This window comes from Salvelinus fontinalis, unplaced genomic scaffold, assembly GCF_029448725.1.
Source record: "Salvelinus fontinalis isolate EN_2023a unplaced genomic scaffold, ASM2944872v1 scaffold_0935, whole genome shotgun sequence".
Lineage (NCBI taxonomy): Eukaryota > Metazoa > Chordata > Actinopteri > Salmoniformes > Salmonidae > Salvelinus > Salvelinus fontinalis.
In genome coordinates this window covers 17,821-42,225 of record NW_026601144.1, presented here as the reverse complement: position 1 = coordinate 42,225, position 24,405 = coordinate 17,821, and the positions used below count along the sequence as shown (strand labels likewise).

At 41.1% G+C, this 24,405-nt stretch overlaps 12 non-coding genes across 12 annotated transcripts; all 12 read left to right on the top strand.

Annotated features, from left to right (window-relative positions):
- The first annotated feature begins 4,247 nt into the window (after positions 1 to 4,247).
- On the top strand, positions 4,248 to 4,335 carry trnal-uag (transfer RNA leucine (anticodon UAG)). Its single transcript is given in 2 exon segments — positions 4,248 to 4,284; positions 4,300 to 4,335. It is a non-coding gene; the product is annotated as a tRNA-Leu (tRNA).
- A 3,266-nt stretch (positions 4,336 to 7,601) lies between these two features.
- trnay-gua (transfer RNA tyrosine (anticodon GUA)) lies at positions 7,602 to 7,690 on the top strand. The gene is given in 2 exon segments: positions 7,602 to 7,638; positions 7,655 to 7,690. It is a non-coding gene; the product is annotated as a tRNA-Tyr (tRNA).
- A 1,452-nt stretch (positions 7,691 to 9,142) lies between these two features.
- On the top strand, positions 9,143 to 9,231 carry trnay-gua (transfer RNA tyrosine (anticodon GUA)). Its single transcript is given in 2 exon segments — positions 9,143 to 9,179; positions 9,196 to 9,231. It is a non-coding gene; the product is annotated as a tRNA-Tyr (tRNA).
- A 1,452-nt stretch (positions 9,232 to 10,683) lies between these two features.
- trnay-gua (transfer RNA tyrosine (anticodon GUA)) lies at positions 10,684 to 10,772 on the top strand. Its single transcript is given in 2 exon segments — positions 10,684 to 10,720; positions 10,737 to 10,772. It is a non-coding gene; the product is annotated as a tRNA-Tyr (tRNA).
- A 1,452-nt stretch (positions 10,773 to 12,224) lies between these two features.
- trnay-gua (transfer RNA tyrosine (anticodon GUA)) lies at positions 12,225 to 12,313 on the top strand. The gene is given in 2 exon segments: positions 12,225 to 12,261; positions 12,278 to 12,313. It is a non-coding gene; the product is annotated as a tRNA-Tyr (tRNA).
- A 1,452-nt stretch (positions 12,314 to 13,765) lies between these two features.
- trnay-gua (transfer RNA tyrosine (anticodon GUA)) lies at positions 13,766 to 13,854 on the top strand. The gene is given in 2 exon segments: positions 13,766 to 13,802; positions 13,819 to 13,854. It is a non-coding gene; the product is annotated as a tRNA-Tyr (tRNA).
- A 1,452-nt stretch (positions 13,855 to 15,306) lies between these two features.
- On the top strand, positions 15,307 to 15,395 carry trnay-gua (transfer RNA tyrosine (anticodon GUA)). The gene is given in 2 exon segments: positions 15,307 to 15,343; positions 15,360 to 15,395. It is a non-coding gene; the product is annotated as a tRNA-Tyr (tRNA).
- Positions 15,396 to 16,847: 1,452 nt separating this feature from the next.
- Positions 16,848 to 16,936, top strand: trnay-gua (transfer RNA tyrosine (anticodon GUA)). Its single transcript is given in 2 exon segments — positions 16,848 to 16,884; positions 16,901 to 16,936. It is a non-coding gene; the product is annotated as a tRNA-Tyr (tRNA).
- A 1,454-nt stretch (positions 16,937 to 18,390) lies between these two features.
- Positions 18,391 to 18,479, top strand: trnay-gua (transfer RNA tyrosine (anticodon GUA)). Its single transcript is given in 2 exon segments — positions 18,391 to 18,427; positions 18,444 to 18,479. It is a non-coding gene; the product is annotated as a tRNA-Tyr (tRNA).
- Positions 18,480 to 19,931: 1,452 nt separating this feature from the next.
- Positions 19,932 to 20,020, top strand: trnay-gua (transfer RNA tyrosine (anticodon GUA)). Its single transcript is given in 2 exon segments — positions 19,932 to 19,968; positions 19,985 to 20,020. It is a non-coding gene; the product is annotated as a tRNA-Tyr (tRNA).
- Positions 20,021 to 21,472: 1,452 nt separating this feature from the next.
- trnay-gua (transfer RNA tyrosine (anticodon GUA)) lies at positions 21,473 to 21,561 on the top strand. Its single transcript is given in 2 exon segments — positions 21,473 to 21,509; positions 21,526 to 21,561. It is a non-coding gene; the product is annotated as a tRNA-Tyr (tRNA).
- Positions 21,562 to 23,013: 1,452 nt separating this feature from the next.
- trnay-gua (transfer RNA tyrosine (anticodon GUA)) lies at positions 23,014 to 23,102 on the top strand. Its single transcript is given in 2 exon segments — positions 23,014 to 23,050; positions 23,067 to 23,102. It is a non-coding gene; the product is annotated as a tRNA-Tyr (tRNA).
- Positions 23,103 to 24,405: the final 1,303 nt, after the last annotated feature.

The following is a 24,405-nucleotide window of genomic DNA, read 5'->3' as shown; positions in this document are numbered from 1 at the left end:
TAAAAAAATGGTGTCTTTTGCTAACGTGTTTAGCTAATAGATTTACATATTGTGTCTTCCCTGTAAAACATTTTAAAAATCTGAAATGGTGGCTTTATTCACAAGATCTGTGTCTTTGATTGGGTGTCTTGGACTTGTGATTTAATGATATTTAGATGCTACTATTTAATTGTGACGCTATGCTAGCGATGCTAATCAGTGTGGGGGGGGTGGGGGGTGCTCCCGAATCCGGGTTAGGTACTCGGTAGAGGTTAAACAGCATGGAAATATCCCGAAAATGATGTCATGGCTTTAGAAGCTTCTGATAGGCTAATTGACATCATTTGAGTCAATTTGAGGTGTACCTGTAGATGTATCTCATGGCCTACCTTCAAACTCAGTGCCTCTTTGCTTGACATCATGGGAAAATCAAAAGAAATCAGCCAAGACCTCAGAAATAAAATGTAGACCTCCACAAGTCTGGTTCATCCTTGGGAGCAATTTCCAAACGCCTGAAGGTACCACGTTTATCAATAACAAAAAATAGTATGCAAGTATAAACACCATGGGACCACGCAGCCATCATACCGCTCAGGAAAGAGACGTGTTCTGTCTCCTAGAGATGAACGTACTTTTGTGCGAAAAGTGCAAATCAATCTCAGAACAACAGCAAAGGACCTTGTGAAGATGCTGGAGGAAACAGGTACAAAAGTATCTATATCCACAGTCAAACGAGTCCTATGTCAACAGAACCTGAAATGCCGCTCAGCAAGGAAGAAGCTACTGCTCCAACCCGCCATAAAAATGCCAGACTACAGTTTGGGGACAAAGATCCTACTTTTTGGAGAAATGTCCTCTGGTCTGATGAAACAAAAATAGAACTGTTTGGCCATGATGACCATTGTTATGTTTGCAGGAAACCAAACAATTTGAAATGGTATATATGTGCGATAACCTACTAAATTCACAAAACTGGTACCCCGTTTTGTAATCTCTGCAACGGCAGACGTCATCAGCGTCTCCATAATTGAAGAAAGTTGTGCCTGGAAAGACCCGTTTGTGGACATTTCGGCAGTTCTGACGAGTGCTCAATACACGGAAATCTCACCATTGCTGAATGGTCAACATTGATCAACATCTGGTAGAAAAGATTCAACTCAATGCTACGGTTCAAACATGTACCTTTTGCTCCAATGGTTTTTACATGTCCATTCGATAGCTCAGTTCGTAGAGCGGAGGAATGTAGAATGCTAAATGCTGAAATCCTTAGGTCGCCGGCTCGAAGGAGGATCATTTTTCTGCCTCATCAATGCGCCCCAAACAGTATTTTTACCTGTTGTTCGCACATCCCCCTATAGAGATTAAAATGTGCATTTCACGTTTCCTTAAAGAATAGTCTAGGTGTACGAATCCAATCATACAGAAGAATTCAAAACACTTCAAGTTTTTCCACAATTCACCACATTCAATAGCTCAGTTGGTATAGCAGAGGACCGTAGAACACTAAATGCTGAAATCCGACTTGAGGAGGACCCTTTTCCTACCTCATAAATGTGCCTCTAAGATATACATTTGCCTGTTGTTCGCACATTCCCCTATAGAGAATAAAACGTGCATTTCCAGTTTCCTAATTAAGAAAGAATCCAAGTTAACTCAGAAAATAGTAAAGAACAATTCAGAACACCAAGTTCCCTGAAGTCATTTTTCCCAAAATTGTTTACAGACAGATAATATCACTTCTAATTCACTGTATAACAAATCCAGTGGGTCAGAAGTTTACATACACTAAGTTGGCTGTGCCTTTAAACAGCTTGGAAATATCCCGAAAATGATGTCATGGCTTTAGAAGCTTCTGATAGGCTAATTGACATCATTTGAGTCAATTTGAGGTGTACCTGTAGATGTATTTCATGGCCTACCTTCAAACTCAGTGCCTCTTTGCTTGACATCATGGGAAAATCAAAAGAAATCAGCCAAGACCTCAGAAATAAAATGTAGACCTCCACAAGTCTGGTTCATCCTTGGGAGCAATTTCCAAACGCCTGAAGGTACCACGTTCATCAATAACAAAAATTAGTACGCAAGTATAAACACCATGGGACCACGCAGCCTTCATACCGCTCAGGAAAGAGACGTGTTCTGTCTCCTAGAGATGAATGTACTTTTGTGCGAAAAGTGCAAATCAATCCCAGAAGAACAGCAAAGGACCTTGTGAAGATGCTGGAGGAAACAGGTACAAAAGCATCTATATCCACAGTCAAACGAGTCCCATGTCAACAGAACCTGAAATGCCGCTCAGCAAGGAAGAAGCTACTGCTCCAACCCGCCATAAAAATGGCAGACTACAGTTTGGGGACAAAGATCCTACTTTTTGGAGAAATGTCCTCTGGTCTGATGAAACAAAAATAGAACTGTTTGGCCATGATGACCATTGTTATGTTTGGAGGAAACCAAACAATTTGAAATGGTATATATGTGCGATAACCTACTAAATTCACAAAACTGGTACCCCCGTTTAGTAATCTCTGCAACGGCAGACGTCATCAGCGTCTCCATAATTGAAGAAAGTTGTGCCTGGAAAGACCCGTTTGTGGACATTTCGGCAGTTCTGACGAGCGCTCAATACACGGAAATCTCACCATGGCTGAATGGTCAACGTTGATCAACATCTAGTAGAAAAGATTCAACTCAATGCTACGGTTCAAACATGTACCTTTTGCTCCAATAGTTTATCCATGTCCCTTCGATAGCTCAGTTGGTAGAGCGGAGGACTGTAGTTCAAATGCTGAAGTCCTTAGGTCGCTGGCTTGAAGAAGGATCAATTTTGTGCCTCATCAATGCGCCCCAAACAGTATTTTTACCTGTTGTTCGCACATCCCCCTATAGAGAATAAAATGTGCATTTCACGTTTTATTAAAGAATAGTCTAGGTGTACGAATCCAATCATACAGAAGAATTCAAAACACTTCAAGTTTTTCCACAATTCACCACATTCAATAGCTCAGTTGGTATAGCAGAGGACCGTAGAACACTAAATGCTGAAATCCGACTTGAGGCGGACCCTTTTCCTACCTCATAAATGTGCCTAAAAGATATACATTTGCCTGATGTTCGCACATTCCCCTATAGAGAATAAAACGTGCATTTCCAGTTTCCTAATTAAGAAAGAATCCAAGTTAACTCAGAAAATAGTAAAGAACAATTTAGAACACCAAGTTCCCTGAAGTCATTTTTCCCAAAATTGTTTACAGACAGATTATATCACTTCTAATTCACTGTATAACAAATCCAGTGGGTCAGAAGTTTACATACACTAAGTTGGCTGTGCCTTTAAACAGCTTGGAAATATCCCGAAAATGATGTCATGGCTTTAGAAGCTTCTGATAGGCTAATTGACATCATTTGAGTCAATTGGAGGTGTACCTGTAGATGTATTTCATGGCCTACCTTCAAACTCAGTGCCTCTTTGCTTGACATCATGGGAAAATCAAAAGAAATCAGCCAAGACCTAGGAAATAAAATGTAGACCTCCAAAGGTCTGGTTCATCCTTGGGAGCAATTTCCAAACGCCTGAAGGTACCACGTTCATCAATAACAAAAATTAGTACGCAAGTATAAACACCATGGGACCACGCAGCCTTCATACCGCTCAGGAAAGTGACGTGTTCTGTCTCCTAGAGATGAATGTACTTTTGTGCGAAAAGTGCAAATCAATCCCAGAAGAACAGCAAAGGACCTTGTGAAGATGCTGGAGGAAACAGGTACAAAAGCATCTATATCCACAGTCAAACGAGTCCTATGTCAACAGAACCTGAAATGCCGCTCAACAAGGAAGAAGCTACTGCTCCAACCCGCCATAAAAATGCCAGACTACAGTTTGGGGACAAAGATCCTACTTTTTGGAGAAATGTCCTCTGGTCTGATGAAACAAAAATATAACTGTTTGGCCATGATGACCATTGTTATGTTTGGAGGAAACCAAACAATTTGAAATGGTATATATGTGCGATAACCTACTAAATTCACAAAACTGGTACCCCCGTTTTGTAATCTCTGCAACGGCAGACGTCATCAGCGTCTCCATAATTGAAGAAAGTTGTGCCTGGAAAGACCCGTTTGTGGACATTTCGGCAGTTCTGACGAGCGCTCAATACACGGAAATCTCACCATGGCTGAATGGTCAACGTTGATCAACATCTAGTAGAAAAGATTCAACTCAATGCTACGGTTCAAACATGTACCTTTTGCTCCAATAGTTTATCCATGTCCCTTCGATAGCTCAGTTGGTAGAGCGGAGGACGTAGAATGCAAAATGCTGAAATCCTTAGGTCGCTGGTTCAAATCTGGCTCGAAGGAGGATCATTTTTCTGCCTCATCAATGCGCCCCAAACAGTATTTTTACCTGTTGTTCGCACATCCCCCTATAGAGAATAAAATGTGCATTTCACGTTTCCTTAAAGAATAGTCTAGGTGTACGAATCCAATCATACAGAAGAATTCAAAACACTTCAAGTTTTTCCACAATTCACCACATTCAATAGCTCAGTTGGTATAGCAGAGGACCGTAGAACACTAAATGCTGAAATCCGACTTGAGGCGGACCCTTTTCCTACCTCATAAATGTGCCTATAAGATATACATTTGCCTGTTGTTCGCACATTCCCCTATAGAGAATAAAACGTGCATTTCCAGTTTCCTAATTAAGAAAGAATCCAAGTTAACTCAGAGAATAGTAAAGAACAATTCAGAACACCAAGTTCCCTGAAGTCATTTTTCCCAAAATTGTTTACAGACAGATAATATCACTTCTAATTCACTGTATAACAAATCCAGTGGGTCAGAAGTTTACATACACTAAGTTGGCTGTGCCTTTAAACAGCTTGGAAATATCCCGAAAATGATGTCATGGCTTTAGAAGCTTCTGATAGGCTAATTGACATCATTTGAGTCAATTTGAGGTGTACCTGTAGATGTATTTCATGGCCTACCTTCAAACTCAGTGCCTCTTTGCTTGACATCATGGGAAAATCAAAAGAAATCAGCAAAGACCTCAGAAAGAAAATGTAGACCTCCACAAGTCTGGTTCATCCTTGGGAGCAATTTCCAAACGCCTGAAGGTGCCACGTTCATCAATAACAAAAAATAGTACGCAAGTATAAACACCATGGGACCACGCAGCCTTCATACCGCTCAGGAAAGAGACGTGTTCTGTCTCCTAGAGATGAACGTACTTTTGTGCGAAAAGTGCAAATCAATCCCAGAACAACAGCAAAGGACCTTGTGAAGATGCTGGAGGAAACAGGTACAAAAGTATCTATATCCACAGTCAAACGAGTCCTATGTCAACAGAACCTGAAATGCCGCTCAACAAGGAAGAAGCTACTGCTCCAACCCGCCATAAAAATGCCAGACTACAGTTTGGGGACAAAGATCCTACTTTTTGGAGAAATGTCCTCTGGTCTGATGAAACAAAAATATAACTGTTTGGCCATGATGACCATTGTTATGTTTGGAGGAAAGCAAACAATTTGAAATGGTATATATGTGCGATAACCTACTAAATTCACAAAACTGGTACCCCCGTTTTGTAATCTCTGCAACGGCAGACGTCATCAGCGTCTCCATAATTGAAGAAAGTTGTGCCTGGAAAGACCCGTTTGTGGACATTTCGGCAGTTCTGACGAGCGCTCAATACACGGAAATCTCACCATGGCTGAATGGTCAACGTTGATCAACATCTAGTAGAAAAGATTCAACTCAATGCTACGGTTCAAACATGTACCTTTTGCTCCAAAGGTTTTTCCATGTCCCTTCGATAGCTCAGTTGGTAGCGCGGAGGACTGTAGAATGCTAAATACTGAAATCCTTAGGAGTTTGGTTCAAATCTGGCTCGAAGGAGGGCCATTTTTCTGCCTCAGCAATGCGCCCCAAACACTATTTTTACCTGTTGTTCGCACATCCCCCTATAGAGAGTAAAATGTGCATTTCACGTTTCCTTAAAGAATAGTCTAGGCGTACGAATCCAATCATACAGAAGAATTCAAAACACTTCAAGTTTATCCACCATTCACCACATTCGATAGCTCAGTTGGTAGAGCGGAGGACTGTAGAATGCTAAATGCAAATTCTGAAATCCTTAGGTCGCTTGTTCAAATCCGGCTTGAAGGGGGGCCATTTTTCTACCTCAGCAATGTGCCCCAAACACTAATTTTACCTGTTGTTTCGCACATCCCCCTATAGAGAATAAAATGTGCATTTCACGTTTCCTTAAAGAATAGTCTAGGTGTACGAATCCAATCATACAGAAGAATTCAAAACACTTCAAGTTTATCCACAATTCACCACATTCAATAGCTCAGTTGGTATAGCAGAGGACCGTAGAACACTAAATGCTGAAATCCGACTTGAGGAGGACCCTTTTCCTACCTCATAAATGCGCCTTTAAGATATACATTTCCCTGTTGTTCGCACATTCCCCTATAGAGAATAAAACGTGCATTTCCAGTTTCCTAATTAAGAAAGAATCCAAGTTAACTCAGAAAATAGTAAAGAACAATTCAGAACACCAAGTTCCCTGAAGTCATTTTTCCCAAAATTGTTTACAGACAGATTATATCACTTCTAATTCACTGTATAACAAATCCAGTGGGTCAGAAGTTTACATACACTAAATTGGCGGTGCCTTTAAACAGCTTGGAAATATCCCGAAAATGATGTCATGGCTTTAGAAGCTTCTGATAGGCTAATTGACATCATTTGAGTCAATTGGAGGTGTACCTGTAGATGTATTTCATGGCCTACCTTCAAACTCAGTGCCTCTTTGCTTGACATCAGGGGAAAATCAAAAGAAATCAGCCAAGACCTCAGAAATAAAATGTAGACCTCCACAAGTCTGGTTCATCCTTGGGAGCAATTTCCAAACGCCTGAAGGTACCACGTTCATCAATAACAAAAAATAGTACGCAAGTATAAACACCATGGGACCACGCAGCCTTCATACCGCTCAGGAAAGAGACGTGTTCTGTCTCCTAGAGATGAACGTACTTTTGTGCGAAAAGTGCAAATCAATCCCAGAACAACAGCAAAGGACCTTGTGAAGATGCTGGAGGAAACAGGTACAAAAGTATGTATATCCACAGTCAAACGAGTCCTATGTCAACAGAACCTGAAATGCCGCTCAGCAAGGAAGAAGCTACTGCTCCAACCCGCCATAAAAATGCCAGACTACAGTTTGGGGTCAAAGATCCTACTTTTTGGAGAAATGTCCTCTGGTCTGATGAAACAAAAATAGAACTGTTTGGCCATGATGACCATTGTTATGTTTGGAGGAAACCAAACAATTTGAAATGGTATATATGTGCGATAACCTACTAAATTCACAAAACTGGTACCCCCGTTTTGTAATCTCTGCAACGGCAGACGTCATCAGCGTCTCCATAATTGAAGAAAGCTGTGCCTGGAAAGACCCGTTTGTGGACATTTCGGCAGTTCTGACGAGCGCTCAATACACGGAAATCTCACCATTGCTGAATGGTCAACGTTGATCAACATCTGGTAGAAAAGAATCAACTCAATGCTACGGTTCAAACATGTACCTTTTGCTCCAAAGGTTTTTCAATGTCCCTTCGATAGCTCAGTTGGTAGAGCGGAGGACTGTAGAACGCTAAATGCTGAAATCCTTAGGTCGCTGGTTCAAATCTGGCTCGAAGGAGGAACATTTTTCTGCCTCATCAATGCGCCCCAAACACTATTTTTACCTGTTGTTTCACACACCTCTATAGGAAATAAAATGTGCATTTCACGTTTCGTTAAAGAATAGTCTAGGTGTACGAATCCAATCATACAGAAGAATTCAAAACACTTCAAGTTTATCCACAATTCACCACATTCAATAGCTCAGTTGGTATAGCAGAGGACCGTAGAACACTAAATGCTGAAATCCGACTTGAGCAGGACCCTTTTCCTACCTCATAAATGCGCCTAAGAGATATACATTTGCCTGTTGTTCGCACATTCCCCTATAGAGAATAAAACGTGCATTTCCAGTTTCCTAATTAAGAAAGAATCCAAGTCAACTCAGAAAATAGTAAAGAACAATTCAGAACACCAAGTTCCCTGAAGTCATTTTTCCCAAAATTGTTTACAGACAGATTATATCACTTCTAATTCACTGTATAACAAATCCAGTGGGTCAGAAGTTTACATACACTAAGTTGGCTGTGCCTTTAAACAGCTTGGAAATATCCCGAAAATGATGTCATGGCTTTAGAAGCTTCTGATAGGCTAATTGACATCATTTGAGTCAATTGGAGGTGTACCTGTAGATGTATTTCATGGCCTACCTTCAAACTCAGTGCGTCTTTGCTTGACATCAGGGGAAAATCAAAAGAAATCAGCCAAGACCTCAGAAATAAAATGTAGAACTCCACAAGTCTGGTTCATCCTTGGGAGCAATTTCCAAACGCCTGAAGGTACCACGTTCATCAATAACAAAAAATAGTACGCAAGTATAAACACCATGGGACCACGCAGCCTTCATACCGCTCAGGAAAGAGACGTGTTCTGTCTCCTAGAGATGAACGTACTTTTGTGTGAAAAGTGCAAATCAATCCCAGAACAACAGCAAAGGACCTTGTGAAGATGCTGGAGGAAACCGGTACAAAAGTATCTATATCCACAGTCAAACGAGTCCTATGTCAACAGAACCTGAAATGCCGCTCAACAAGGAAGAAGCTACTGCTCCAACCCGCCATAAAAATGCCAGACTACAGTTTGGGGACAAAGATCCTACTTTTTGGAGAAATGTCCTCTGGTCTGATGAAACAAAAATAGAACTGTTTGGCCATGATGACCATTGTTATGTTTGGAGGAAAACAAACAATTGGAAATGGTATATATGTGCGATAACCTACTAAATTCACAAAACTGGTAACCCCGTTTTGTAATCTCTGCAACGGCAGACGTCATCAGCGTCTCCATAATTGAAGAAAGTTGTGCCTGGAAAGACCCGTTTGTGGACATTTCGGCAGTTCTGACGAGCGCTCAATACACGGAAATCTCACCATTGCTGAATGGTCAACGTTGATCAACATCTGGTAGAAAAGAATCAACTCAATGCTACGGTTCAAACATGTACCTTTTGCTCCAAAGGTTTTTCCATGTCCCTTCGATAGCTCAGTTGGTAGAGCGGAGGACTGTAGAACGCTAAATGCTGAAATCCTTAGGTCGCTGGTTCAAATCTGGCTCGAAGGAGGAACATTTTTCTGCCTCATCAATGCGCCCCAAACACTATTTTTACCTGTTGTTCGCACACACCCCTATAGGGAATAAAAAGTGCATTTCACGTTTCGTTAAAGAATAGTCTAGGTGTACGAATCCAATCATACAGAAGAATTCAAAACACTTCAAGTTTATCCACAATTCACCACATTCAATAGCTCAGTTGGTATAGCAGAGGACCGTGAACACTAAATGCTGAAATCCGACTTGAGCAGGACCCTTTTCCTACCTCATAAATGCGCCTAAAAGATATACATTTGCCTGTTGTTCGCACATTCCCCTATAGAGAATAAAACGTGCATTTCCAGTTTCCTAATTAAGAAAGAATCCAAGTTAACTCAGAAAATAGTAAAGAACAATTCAGAACACCAAGTTCCCTGAAGTCATTTTTCCCAAAATTGTTTACAGACAGATTATATCACTTCTAATTCACTGTATAACAAATCCAGTGGGTCAGAAGTTTACATACACTAAGTTGGCTGTGCCTTTAAACAGCTTGGAAATATCCCGAAAATGATGTCATGGCTTTAGAGGCTTCTGATAGGCTAATTGACATCATTTGAGTCAATTGGAGGTGTACCTGTAGATGTATTTCATGGCCTACCTTCAAACTCAGTGCGTCTTTGCTTGACATCAGGGGAAAATCAAAAGAAATCAGCCAAGACCTCAGAAATAAAATGTAGACCTCCACAAGTCTGGTTCATCCTTGGGAGCAATTTCCAAACGCCTGAAGGTACCACGTTCATCAATAACAAAAAATAGTACGCAAGTATAAACACCATGGGACCACGCAGCCTTCATACCGCTCAGGAAAGAGACGTGTTCTGTCTCCTAGAGATGAACGTACTTTTGTGCGAAAAGTGCAAAACAATCCCAGAACAACAGCAAAGGACCTTGTGAAGATGCTGGAGGAAACAGGTACAAAAGTATCTATATCCACAGTCAAACGAGTCCTATGTCAACAGAACCTGAAATGCCGCTCAGCAAGGAAGAAGCTACTGCTCCAACCCGCCATAAAAATGGCAGACTACAGTTTGAGGACAAAGATCCTACTTTTTGGAGAAATGTCCTCTGGTCTGATGAAACAAAAACAGAACTGTTTGGCCATGATGACCATTGTTATGTTTGGAGGAAACCAAACAATTTGAAATGGTATATATGTGCGATAACCTACTAAATTCACAAAACTGGTACCCCCGTTTTGTAATCTCTGCAACGGCAGACGTCATCAGCGTCTCCATAATTGAAGAAAGCTGTGCCTGGAAAGACCCGTTTGTGGACATTTCGGCAGTTCTGACGAGCGCTCAATACACGGAAATCTCACCATTGCTGAATGGTCAACGTTGATCAACATCTGGTAGAAAAGAATCAACTCAATGCTACGGTTCAAACATGTACCTTTTGCTCCAAAGGTTTTTCCATGTCCCTTCGATAGCTCAGTTGGTAGAGCGGAGGACTGTAGAACGCTAAATGCTGAAATCCTTAGGTCGCTGGTTCAAATCCGGCTCGAAGGAGGAACATTTTTCTGCCTCATCAATGCGCCCCAAACACTATTTTTACCTGTTGTTCGCACACACCCCTATAGGGAATAAAATGTGCATTTCACGTTTCGTTAAAGAATAGTCTAGGTGTACGAATCCAATCATACAGAAGAATTCAAAACACTTCAAGTTTATCCACAATTCACCACATTCAATAGCTCAGTTGGTATAGCAGAGGACCGTGAACACTAAATGCTGAAATCCGACTTGAGCAGGACCCTTTTCCTACCTCATAAATGCGCCTAAAAGATATACATTTGCCTGATGTTCGCACATTCCCCTATAGAGAATAAAACGTGCATTTCCAGTTTCCTAATTAAGAAAGAATCCAAGTTAACTCAGAAAATAGTAAAGAACAATTCAGAACACCAAGTTCCCTGAAGTCATTTTTCCCAAAATTGTTTACAGACAGATTATATCACTTCTAATTCACTGTATAACAAATCCAGTGGGTCAGAAGTTTACATACACTAAGTTGGCTGTGCCTTTAAACAGCTTGGAAATATCCCGAAAATGATGTCATGGCTTTAGAAGCTTCTGATAGGCTAATTGACATCATTTGAGTCAATTGGAGGTGTACCTGTAGATGTATTTCATGGCCTACCTTCAAACTCAGTGCGTCTTTGCTTGACATCAGGGGAAAATCAAAAGAAATCAGCCAAGACCTCAGAAATAAAATGTAGACCTCCACAAGTCTGGTTCATCCTTGGGAGCAATTTCCAAACGCCTGAAGGTACCACGTTCATCAATAACAAAAAATAGTACGCAAGTATAAACACCATGGGACCACGCAGCCTTCATACCGCTCAGGAAAGAGACGTGTTCTGTCTCCTAGAGATGAACGTACTTTTGTGCGAAAAGTGCAAAACAATCCCAGAACAACAGCAAAGGACCTTGTGAAGATGCTGGAGGAAACAGGTACAAAAGTATCTATATCCACAGTCAAACGAGTCCTATGTCAACAGAACCTGAAATGCCGCTCAGCAAGGAAGAAGCTACTGCTCCAACCCGCCATAAAAATGGCAGACTACAGTTTGAGGACAAAGATCCTACTTTTTGGAGAAATGTCCTCTGGTCTGATGAAACAAAAATAGAACTGTTTGGCCATGATGACCATTGTTATGTTTGGAGGAAACGAAACAATTTGAAATGGTATATATGTGCGATAACCTACTAAATTCACAAAACTGGTACCCCCGTTTTGTAATCTCTGCAACGGCAGACGTCATCAGCGTCTCCATAATTGAAGAAAGCTGTGCCTGGAAAGACCCGTTTGTGGACATTTCGGCAGTTCTGACGAGCGCTCAATACACGGAAATCTCACCATTGCTGAATGGTCAACGTTGATCAACATCTGGTAGAAAAGAATCAACTCAATGCTACGGTTCAAACATGTACCTTTTGCTCCAAAGGTTTTTCAATGTCCCTTCGATAGCTCAGTTGGTAGAGCGGAGGACTGTAGAACGCTAAATGCTGAAATCCTTAGGTCGCTGGTTCAAATCCGGCTCGAAGGAGGAACATTTTTCTGCCTCATCAATGCGCCCCAAACACTATTTTTACCTGTTGTTCGCACACACCCCTATAGGGAATAAAATGTGCATTTCACGTTTCGTTAAAGAATAGTCTAGGTGTACGAATCCAATCATACAGAAGAATTCAAAACACTTCAAGTTTATCCACAATTCACCACATTCAATAGCTCAGTTGGTATAGCAGAGGACCGTGAACACTAAATGCTGAAATCCGACTTGAGCAGGACCCTTTTCCTACCTCATAAATGCGCCTAAAAGATATACATTTGCCTGATGTTCGCACATTCCCCTATAGAGAATAAAACGTGCATTTCCAGTTTCCTAATTAAGAAAGAATCCAAGTTAACTCAGAAAATAGTAAAGAACAATTCAGAACACCAAGTTCCCTGAAGTCATTTTTCCCAAAATTGTTTACAGACAGATTATATCACTTCTAATTCACTGTATAACAAATCCAGTGGGTCAGAAGTTTACATACACTAAATTGGCGGTGCCTTTAAACAGCTTGGAAATATCCCGAAAATGATGTCATGGCTTTAGAAGCTTCTGATAGGCTAATTGACATCATTTGAGTCAATTGGAGGTGTACCTGTAGATGTATTTCATGGCCTACCTTCAAACTCAGTGCCTCTTTGCTTGACATCAGGGGAAAATCAAAAGAAATCAGCCAAGACCTCAGAAATAAAATGTAGACCTCCACAAGTCTGGTTCATCCTTGGGAGCAATTTCCAAACGCCTGAAGGTACCACGTTCATCAATAACAAAAAATAGTACGCAAGTATAAACACCATGGGACCACGCAGCCTTCATACCGCTCAGGAAAGAGACGTGTTCTGTCTCCTAGAGATGAACGTACTTTTGTGCGAAAAGTGCAAATCAATCCCAGAACAACAGCAAAGGACCTTGTGAAGATGCTGGAGGAAACAGGTACAAAAGTATGTATATCCACAGTCAAACGAGTCCTATGTCAACAGAACCTGAAATGCCGCTCAGCAAGGAAGAAGCTACTGCTCCAACCCGCCATAAAAATGGCAGACTACAGTTTGAGGACAAAGATCCTACTTTTTGGAGAAATGTCCTCTGGTCTGATGAAACAAAAACAGAACTGTTTGGCCATGATGACCATTGTTATGTTTGGAGGAAACCAAACAATTTGAAATGGTATATATGTGCGATAACCTACTAAATTCACAAAACTGGTACCCCCGTTTTGTAATCTCTGCAACGGCAGACGTCATCAGCGTCTCCATAATTGAAGAAAGCTGTGCCTGGAAAGACCCGTTTGTGGACATTTCGGCAGTTCTGACGAGCGCTCAATACACGGAAATCTCACCATTGCTGAATGGTCAACGTTGATCAACATCTGGTAGAAAAGAATCAACTCAATGCTACGGTTCAAACATGTACCTTTTGCTCCAAAGGTTTTTCCATGTCCCTTCGATAGCTCAGTTGGTAGAGCGGAGGACTGTAGAACGCTAAATGCTGAAATCCTTAGGTCGCTGGTTCAAATCCGGCTCGAAGGAGGAACATTTTTCTGCCTCATCAATGCGCCCCAAACACTATTTTTACCTGTTGTTCGCACACACCCCTATAGGGAATAAAATGTGCATTTCACGTTTCGTTAAAGAATAGTCTAGGTGTACGAATCCAATCATACAGAAGAATTCAAAACACTTCAAGTTTATCCACAATTCACCACATTCAATAGCTCAGTTGGTATAGCAGAGGACCGTGAACACTAAATGCTGAAATCCGACTTGAGCAGGACCCTTTTCCTACCTCATAAATGCGCCTAAAAGATATACATTTGCCTGATGTTCGCACATTCCCCTATAGAGAATAAAACGTGCATTTCCAGTTTCCTAATTAAGAAAGAATCCAAGTTAACTCAGAAAATAGTAAAGAACAATTCAGAACACCAAGTTCCCTGAAGTCATTTTTCCCAAAATTGTTTACAGACAGATTATATCACTTCTAATTCACTGTATAACAAATCCAGTGGGTCAGAAGTTTACATACACTAAGTTGGCTGTGCCTTTAAACAGCTTGGAAATATCCCGAAAATGATGTCATGGCTTTAGAAGCTTCTGATAGGCTAATTGACATCATTTGAGTCAATTGGAGGTGTACCTGTAGATGTATTTCATGGCCTACCTTCAAACTCAGTGCGTCTTTGCTTGACATCAGGGGAAAATCAAAAGAAATCAGCCAAGACCTCAGAAATAAAATGTAGACCTCCACAAGTCTGGTTCATCCTTGGGAGCAATTTCCAAACGCCTGAAGGTACCACGTTCATCAATAACAAAAAATAGTACGCAAGTATAAACACCATGGGACCACGCAGCCTTCATACCGCTCAGGAAAGAGACGTGTTCTGTCTCCTAGAGATGAACGTACTTTTGTGCGAAAAGTGCAAAACAATCCCAGAACAACAGCAAAGGACCTTGTGAAGATGCTGGAGGAAACAGGTACAAAAGTATCTATATCCACAGTCAAACGAGTCCTATGTCAACAGAACCTGAAATGCCGCTCAGCAAGGAAGAAGCTACTGCTCCAACCCGCCATAAAAATGGCAGACTACAGTTTGAGGACAAAGATCCTACTTTTTGGAGAAATGTCCTCTGGTCTGATGAAACAAAAATAGAACTGTTTGGCCATGATGACCATTGTTATGTTTGGAGGAAACGAAACAATTTGAAATGGTATATATGTGCGATAACCTACTAAATTCACAAAACTGGTACCCCCGTTTTGTAATCTCTGCAACGGCAGACGTCATCAGCGTCTCCATAATTGAAGAAAGCTGTGCCTGGAAAGACCCGTTTGTGGACATTTCGGCAGTTCTGACGAGCGCTCAATACACGGAAATCTCACCATTGCTGAATGGTCAACGTTGATCAACATCTGGTAGAAAAGAATCAACTCAATGCTACGGTTCAAACATGTACCTTTTGCTCCAAAGGTTTTTCAATGTCCCTTCGATAGCTCAGTTGGTAGAGCGGAGGACTGTAGAACGCTAAATGCTGAAATCCTTAGGTCGCTGGTTCAAATCCGGCTCGAAGGAGGAACATTTTTCTGCCTCATCAATGCGCCCCAAACACTATTTTTACCTGTTGTTCGCACACACCCCTATAGGGAATAAAATGTGCATTTCACGTTTCGTTAAAGAATAGTCTAGGTGTACGAATCCAATCATACAGAAGAATTCAAAACACTTCAAGTTTATCCACAATTCACCACATTCAATAGCTCAGTTGGTATAGCAGAGGACCGTGAACACTAAATGCTGAAATCCGACTTGAGCAGGACCCTTTTCCTACCTCATAAATGCGCCTAAAAGATATACATTTGCCTGATGTTCGCACATTCCCCTATAGAGAATAAAACGTGCATTTCCAGTTTCCTAATTAAGAAAGAATCCAAGTTAACTCAGAAAATAGTAAAGAACAATTCAGAACACCAAGTTCCCTGAAGTCATTTTTCCCAAAATTGTTTACAGACAGATTATATCACTTCTAATTCACTGTATAACAAATCCAGTGGGTCAGAAGTTTACATACACTAAATTGGCGGTGCCTTTAAACAGCTTGGAAATATCCCGAAAATGATGTCATGGCTTTAGAAGCTTCTGATAGGCTAATTGACATCATTTGAGTCAATTGGAGGTGTACCTGTAGATGTATTTCATGGCCTACCTTCAAACTCAGTGCCTCTTTGCTTGACATCAGGGGAAAATCAAAAGAAATCAGCCAAGACCTCAGAAATAAAATGTAGACCTCCACAAGTCTGGTTCATCCTTGGGAGCAATTTCCAAACGCCTGAAGGTACCACGTTCATCAATAACAAAAAATAGTACGCAAGTATAAACACCATGGGACCACGCAGCCTTCATACCGCTCAGGAAAGAGACGTGTTCTGTCTCCTAGAGATGAACGTACTTTTGTGCGAAAAGTGCAAATCAATCCCAGAACAACAGCAAAGGACCTTGTGAAGATGCTGGAGGAAACAGGTACAAAAGTATGTATATCCACAGTCAAACGAGTCCTATGTCAACAGAACCTGAAATGCCGCTCAGCAAGGAAGAAGCTACTGCTCCAACCCGCCATAAAAATGCCAGACTACAGTTTGGGGTCAAAGATCCTACTTTTTGGAGAAATGTCCTCTGGTCTGATGAAACAAAAATAGAACTGTTTGGCCATGATGACCATTGTTATGTTTGGAGGAAACCAAACAATTTGAAATGGTATATATGTGCGATAACCTACTAAATTCACAAAACTGGTACCCCCGTTTTGTAATCTCTGCAACGGCAGACGTCATCAGCGTCTCCATAATTGAAGAAAGTTGTGCCTGGAAAGACCCGTTTGTGGACATTTCGGTAGTTCTGACGAGCACTCAATACACGGAAATCTCACCATGGCTGAATGGTCAACGTTGATCAACATCTAGTAGAAAAGATTCAACTCAATGATACGGTTCAAACATGTACCTTTTGCTCCAATAGTTTATCCATGTCCCTTCGATAGCTCAGTTGGTAGAGCGGAGGACTGTAGAATGCTAAATGCTGAAATCCTTAGGTCGCTGGCTCAAATCTGGCTCGAAGGGGGGCCATTTTTCTACCTCAGCAATGTGCCCCAAACACTAATTTTACCTGTTGTTTCGCACATCCCCCTATAGAGAATAAAATGTGCATTTCACGTTTCCTTAAAGAATAGTCTAGGTGTACGAATCCAATCATACAGAAGAATTCAAAACACTTCAAGTTTATCCACAATTCACCACATTCAATAGCTCAGTTGGTATAGCAGAGGACCGTAGAACACTAAATGCTGAAATCCGACTTGAGGAGGACCCTTTTCCTACCTCATAAATGCGCCTATAAGATATACATTTCCCTGTTGTTCGCACATTCCCCTATAGAGAATAAAACGTGCATTTCCAGTTTCCTAATTAAGAAAGAATCCAAGTTAACTCAGAAAATAGTAAAGAACAATTCAGAACACCAAGTTCCCTGAAGTCATTTTTCCCAAAATTGTTTACAGACAGATTATATCACTTCTAATTCACTGTATAACAAATCCAGTGGGTCAGAAGTTTACATACACTAAATTGGCGGTGCCTTTAAACAGCTTGGAAATATCCCGAAAATGATGTCATGGCTTTAGAAGCTTCTGATAGGCTAATTGACATCATTTGAGTCAATTGGAGGTGTACCTGTAGATGTATTTCATGGCCTACCTTCAAACTCAGTGCCTCTTTGCTTGACATCAGGGGAAAATCAAAAGAAATCAGCCAAGACCTCAGAAATAAAATGTAGACCTCCACAAGTCTGGTTCATCCTTGGGAGCAATTTCCAAACGCCTGAAGGTACCACGTTCATCAATAACAAAAAATAGTACGCAAGTATAAACACCATGGGACCACGCAGCCTTCATACCGCTCAGGAAAGAGACGTGTTCTGTCTCCTAGAGATGAACGTACTTTTGTGCGAAAAGTGCAAATCAATCCCAGAACAACAGCAAAGGACCTTGTGAAGATGCTGGAGGAAACAGGTACAAAAGTATGTATATCCACAGTCAAACGAGTCCTATGTCAACAGAACCTGAAATGCCGCTCAGCAAGGAAGAAGCTACTGCTCCAACCCGCCATAAAAATGCCAGACTACAGTTTGGGGTCAAAGATCCTACTTTTTGGAGAAATGTCCTCTGGTCTGATGAAACAAAAATAGAACTGTTTGGCCATGATGACCATTGTTATGTTTGGAGGAAACCAAACAATTTGAAATGGTATATATGTGCGATAACCTACTAAATTCACAAAACTGGTACCCCCGTTTTGTAATCTCTGCAACGGCAGACGTCATCAGCGTCTCCATAATTGAAGAAAGCTGTGCCTGGAAAGACCCGTTTGTGGACATTTCGGCAGTTCTGACGAGCGCTCAATACACGGAAATCTCACCATTGCTGAATGGTCAACGTTGATCAACATCTGGTAGAAAAGAATCAACTCAATGCTACGGTTCAAACATGTACCTTTTGCTCCAAAGGTTTTTCAATGTCCCTTCGATAGCTCAGTTGGTAGAGCGGAGGACTGTAGAACGCTAAATGCTGAAATCCTTAGGTCGCTGGTTCAAATCTGGCTCGAAGGAGGAACATTTTTCTGCCTCATCAATGCGCCCCAAACACTATTTTTACCTGTTGTTTCACACACCTCTATAGGAAATAAAATGTGCATTTCACGTTTCGTTAAAGAATAGTCTAGGTGTACGAATCCAATCATACAGAAGAATTCAAAACACTTCAAGTTTATCCACAATTCACCACATTCAATAGCTCAGTTGGTATAGCAGAGGACCGTAGAACACTAAATGCTGAAATCCGACTTGAGCAGGACCCTTTTCCTACCTCATAAATGCGCCTAAGAGATATACATTTGCCTGTTGTTCGCACATTCCCCTATAGAGAATAAAACGTGCATTTCCAGTTTCCTAATTAAGAAAGAATCCAAGTCAACTCAGAAAATAGTAAAGAACAATTCAGAACACCAAGTTCCCTGAAGTCATTTTTCCCAAAATTGTTTACAGACAGATTATATCACTTCTAATTCACTGTATAACAAATCCAGTGGGTCAGAAGTTTACATACACTAAGTTGGCTGTGCCTTTAAACAGCTTGGAAATATCCCGAAAATGATGTCATGGCTTTAGAAGCTTCTGATAGGCTAATTGACATCATTTGAGTCAATTGGAGGTGTACCTGTAGATGTATTTCATGGCCTACCTTCAAACTCAGTGCGTCTTTGCTTGACATCAGGGGAAAATCAAAAGAAATCAGCCAAGACCTCAGAAATAAAATGTAGAACTCCACAAGTCTGGTTCATCCTTGGGAGCAATTTCCAAACGCCTGAAGGTACCACGTTCATCAATAACAAAAAATAGTACGCAAGTATAAACACCATGGGACCACGCAGCCTTCATACCGCTCAGGAAAGAGACGTGTTCTGTCTCCTAGAGATGAACGTACTTTTGTGTGAAAAGTGCAAATCAATCCCAGAACAACAGCAAAGGACCTTGTGAAGATGCTGGAGGAAACCGGTACAAAAGTATCTATATCCACAGTCAAACGAGTCCTATGTCAACAGAACCTGAAATGCCGCTCAACAAGGAAGAAGCTACTGCTCCAACCCGCCATAAAAATGCCAGACTACAGTTTGGGGACAAAGATCCTACTTTTTGGAGAAATGTCCTCTGGTCTGATGAAACAAAAATAGAACTGTTTGGCCATGATGACCATTGTTATGTTTGGAGGAAAACAAACAATTGGAAATGGTATATATGTGCGATAACCTACTAAATTCACAAAACTGGTAACCCCGTTTTGTAATCTCTGCAACGGCAGACGTCATCAGCGTCTCCATAATTGAAGAAAGTTGTGCCTGGAAAGACCCGTTTGTGGACATTTCGGCAGTTCTGACGAGCGCTCAATACACGGAAATCTCACCATTGCTGAATGGTCAACGTTGATCAACATCTGGTAGAAAAGAATCAACTCAATGCTACGGTTCAAACATGTACCTTTTGCTCCAAAGGTTTTTCCATGTCCCTTCGATAGCTCAGTTGGTAGAGCGGAGGACTGTAGAACGCTAAATGCTGAAATCCTTAGGTCGCTGGTTCAAATCTGGCTCGAAGGAGGAACATTTTTCTGCCTCATCAATGCGCCCCAAACACTATTTTTACCTGTTGTTCGCACACACCCCTATAGGGAATAAAAAGTGCATTTCACGTTTCGTTAAAGAATAGTCTAGGTGTACGAATCCAATCATACAGAAGAATTCAAAACACTTCAAGTTTATCCACAATTCACCTCATTCAATAGCTCAGTTGGTATAGCAGAGGACCGTGAACACTAAATGCTGAAATCCGACTTGAGCAGGACCCTTTTCCTACCTCATAAATGCGCCTAAAAGATATACATTTGCCTGTTGTTCGCACATTCCCCTATAGAGAATAAAACGTGCATTTCCAGTTTCCTAATTAAGAAAGAATCCAAATTAACTCAGAAAATAGTAAAGAACAATTCAGAACACCAAGTTCCCTGAAGTCATTTTTCCCAAAATTGTTTACAGACAGATTATATCACTTCTAATTCACTGTATAACAAATCCAGTGGGTCAGAAGTTTACATACACTAAGTTGGCTGTGCCTTTAAACAGCTTGGAAATATCCCGAAAATGATGTCATGGCTTTAGAGGCTTCTGATAGGCTAATTGACATCATTTGAGTCAATTGGAGGTGTACCTGTAGATGTATTTCATGGCCTACCTTCAAACTCAGTGCGTCTTTGCTTGACATCAGGGGAAAATCAAAAGAAATCAGCCAAGACCTCAGAAATAAAATGTAGACCTCCACAAGTCTGGTTCATCCTTGGGAGCAATTTCCAAACGCCTGAAGGTACCACGTTCATCAATAACAAAAAATAGTACGCAAGTATAAACACCATGGGACCACGCAGCCTTCATACCGCTCAGGAAAGAGACGTGTTCTGTCTCCTAGAGATGAACGTACTTTTGTGCGAAAAGTGCAAAACAATCCCAGAACAACAGCAAAGGACCTTGTGAAGATGCTGGAGGAAACAGGTACAAAAGTATCTATATCCACAGTCAAACGAGTCCTATGTCAACAGAACCTGAAATGCCGCTCAGCAAGGAAGAAGCTACTGCTCCAACCCGCCATAAAAATGGCAGACTACAGTTTGAGGACAAAGATCCTACTTTTTGGAGAAATGTCCTCTGGTCTGATGAAACAAAAACAGAACTGTTTGGCCATGATGACCATTGTTATGTTTGGAGGAAACCAAACAATTTGAAATGGTATATATGTGCGATAACCTACTAAATTCACAAAACTGGTACCCCCGTTTTGTAATCTCTGCAACGGCAGACGTCATCAGCGTCTCCATAATTGAAGAAAGCTGTGCCTGGAAAGACCCGTTTGTGGACATTTCGGCAGTTCTGACGAGCGCTCAATACACGGAAATCTCACCATTGCTGAATGGTCAACGTTGATCAACATCTGGTAGAAAAGAATCAACTCAATGCTACGGTTCAAACATGTACCTTTTGCTCCAAAGGTTTTTCCATGTCCCTTCGATAGCTCAGTTGGTAGAGCGGAGGACTGTAGAACGCTAAATGCTGAAATCCTTAGGTCGCTGGTTCAAATCCGGCTCGAAGGAGGAACATTTTTCTGCCTCATCAATGCGCCCCAAACACTATTTTTACCTGTTGTTCGCACACACCCCTATAGGGAATAAAATGTGCATTTCACGTTTCGTTAAAGAATAGTCTAGGTGTACGAATCCAATCATACAGAAGAATTCAAAACACTTCAAGTTTATCCACAATTCACCACATTCAATAGCTCAGTTGGTATAGCAGAGGACCGTGAACACTAAATGCTGAAATCCAACTTGAGCAGGACCCTTTTCCTACCTCATAAATGCGCCTAAAAGATATACATTTGCCTGATGTTCGCACATTCCCCTATAGAGAATAAAACGTGCATTTCCAGTTTCCTAATTAAGAAAGAATCCAAGTTAACTCAGAAAATAGTAAAGAACAATTCAGAACACCAAGTTCCCTGAAGTCATTTTTCCCAAAATTGTTTACAGACAGATTATATCACTTCTAATTCACTGTATAACAAATCCAGTGGGTCAGAAGTTTACATACACTAAGCAGGCTGTGCCTTTAAACAGCTTGGAAATATCCCGAAAATGATGTCATGGCTTTAGAAGCTTCTGATAGGCTAATTGACATCATTTGAGTCAATTGGAGGTGTACCTGTAGATGTATTTCATGGCCTACCTTCAAACTCAGTGCGTCTTTGCTTGACATCAGGGGAAAATCAAAAGAAATCAGCCAAGACCTCAGAAATAAAATGTAGACCTCCACAAGTCTGGTTCATCCTTGGGAGCAATTTCCAAACGCCTGAAGGTACCACGTTCATCAATAACAAAAAATAGTACGCAAGTATAAACACCATGGGACCACGCAGCCTTCATACCGCTCAGGAAAGAGACGTGTTCTGTCTCCTAGAGATGAACGTACTTTTGTGCGAAAAGTGCAAAACAATCCCAGAACAACAGCAAAGGACCTTGTGAAGATGCTGGAGGAAACAGGTACAAAAGTATCTATATCCACAGTCAAACGAGTCCTATGTCAACAGAACCTGAAATGCCGCTTAGCAAGGAAGAAGCTACTGCTCCAACCCGCCATAAAAATGCCAGACTACAGTTTGGGGACAAAGATCCTACTTTTTGGAGAAATGTCCTCTGGTCTGATGAAACAAAAATAGAACTGTTTGGCCATGATGACCATTGTTATGTTTGGAGGAAACCAAACAATTTGAAATGGTATATATGTGCGATAACCTACTAAATTCACAAAACTGGTACCCCCGTTTTGTAATCTCTGCAACGGCAGACGTCATCAGCGTCTCCATAATTGAAGAAAGCTGTGCCTGGAAAGACCCGTTTGTGGACATTTCGGCAGTTCTGACGAGCGCTCAATACACGGAAATCTCACCATTGCTGAATGGTCAACGTTGATCAACATCTGGTAGAAAAGAATCAACTCAATGCTACGGTTCAAACATGTACCTTTTGCTCCAAAGGTTTTTCAATGTCCCTTCGATAGCTCAGTTGGTAGAGCGGAGGACTGTAGAACGCTAAATGCTGAAATCCTTAGGTCGCTGGTTCAAATCCGGCTCGAAGGAGGAACATTTTTCTGCCTCATCAATGCGCCCCAAACACTATTTTTACCTGTTGGTCGCACACACCCCTATAGGGAATAAAATGTGCATTTCACGTTTCGTTAAAGAATAGTCTAGGTGTACGAATCCAATCATACAGAAGAATTCAAAACACTTCAAGTTTATCCACAATTCACCACATTCAATAGCTCAGTTGGTATAGCAGAGGACCGTGAACACTAAATGCTGAAATCCGACTTGAGCAGGACCCTTTTCCTACCTCATAAATGCGCCTAAAAGATATACATTTGCCTGATGTTCGCACATTCCCCTATAGAGAATAAAACGTGCATTTCCAGTTTCCTAATTAAGAAAGAATCCAAGTTAACTCAGAAAATAGTAAAGAACAATTCAGAACACCAAGTTCCCTGAAGTCATTTTTCCCAAAATTGTTTACAGACAGATTATATCACTTCTAATTCACTGTATAACAAATCCAGTGGGTCAGAAGTTTACATACACTAAGTTGGCTGTGCCTTTAAACAGCTTGGAAATATCCCGAAAATGATGTCATGGCTTTAGAAGCTTCTGATAGGCTAATTGACATCATTTGAGTCAATTGGAGGTGTACCTGTAGATGTATTTCATGGCCTACCTTCAAACTCAGTGTGTCTTTGCTTGACATCAGGGGAAAATCAAAAGAAATCAGCCAAGACCTCAGAAATAAAATGTAGACCTCCACAAGTCTGGTTCATCCTTGGGAGCAATTTCCAAACGCCTGAAGGTACCACGTTCATCAATAACAAAAAATAGTACGCAAGTATAAACACCATGGGACCACGCAGCCTTCATACCGCTCAGGAAAGAGACGTGTTCTGTCTCCTAGAGTTGAACGTACTTTTGTGCGAAAAGTGCAAAACAATCCCAGAACAACAGCAAAGGACCTTGTGAAGATGCTGGAGGAAACAGGTACAAAAGTATCTATATCCACAGTCAAACGAGTCCTATGTCAACAGAACCTGAAATGCCACTTAGCAAGGAAGAAGCTACTGCTCCAACCCGCCATAAAAATGCCAGACTACAGTTTGGGGACAAAGATCCTACTTTTTGGAGAAATGTCCTCTGGTCTGATGAAACAAAAATAGAACTGTTTGGCCATGATGACCATTGTTATGTTTGGAGGAAACCAAACAATTTGAAATGGTATATATGTGCGATAACCTACTAAATTCACAAAACTGGTACCCCCGTTTTGTAATCTCTGCAACGGCAGACGTCATCAGCGTCTCCATAATTGAAGAAAGCTGTGCCTGGAAAGACCCGTTTG